Source organism: Callorhinus ursinus, unplaced genomic scaffold (genome assembly GCF_003265705.2).
Source record: "Callorhinus ursinus isolate GAN/ISIS: 27379988/994484 unplaced genomic scaffold, GSC_fseal_2.0 scaffold44, whole genome shotgun sequence".
Lineage (NCBI taxonomy): Eukaryota > Metazoa > Chordata > Mammalia > Carnivora > Otariidae > Callorhinus > Callorhinus ursinus.
In genome coordinates, this window is record NW_027397106.1 from 826434 (window position 1) to 827163 (window position 730).

The following is a 730-nucleotide window of genomic DNA, read 5'->3' on the forward strand; positions in this document are numbered from 1 at the left end:
ACACACACACACACACACACACACACACACACACACACACACACACACCCGTGCTCTCCTGCAACCTGAGCCACTCCCATCTCTGACCCTCTTCTGCAGTTGGTTTCAGATCTCCGGGAATGTAGCACCATCTATCCCTCATTCTCCTGCCCGTATGCCTCTGAGCATTTCATCTAACACTTCTACTTTTCTCCCCCCAGCAGCCCTACACTACTTTAGACCTTCATGTTTTTTCCTCTTCTTGGTTCTCCTCACTATAGGCCATATTAATATCAGACTCTTTAGTTTAACTTTATTACCAAGCCTGGACGGTGAGCTCCACAGGGTAGAAACCCTGTCACACTTACCTCTTTGATGCCAGTGCCCAGTACCTGAAGAAGGACTGGAACCCCCCCCACCCCTACCTTCCTCTGAATTCTCCCTGCTCCTCCCCACAATGGCCTCCCTGCAACCTTTGATATGAGATTTGATTCACCCCCTGACTCCCAACTTTATTCCCACCCTGAACGACAGGAACTAGCTGACCCTTCCTTCTGAAGACCCTGCTGGAAGCCATCAGTTAAACACAGTAGCAACATTCTCTCTCAAGCAAAATATTCCCATATCTTAACCTGTCCCCAGTGCCCTTCCTGGGGAGTCCCACCATGGACCACTTAGGAATTCGGGCCCCAGTGCCAGCCCTTTTCACCATGGAGCCCCAAAGAGACTCTCCACACCTTTGAGAACATGC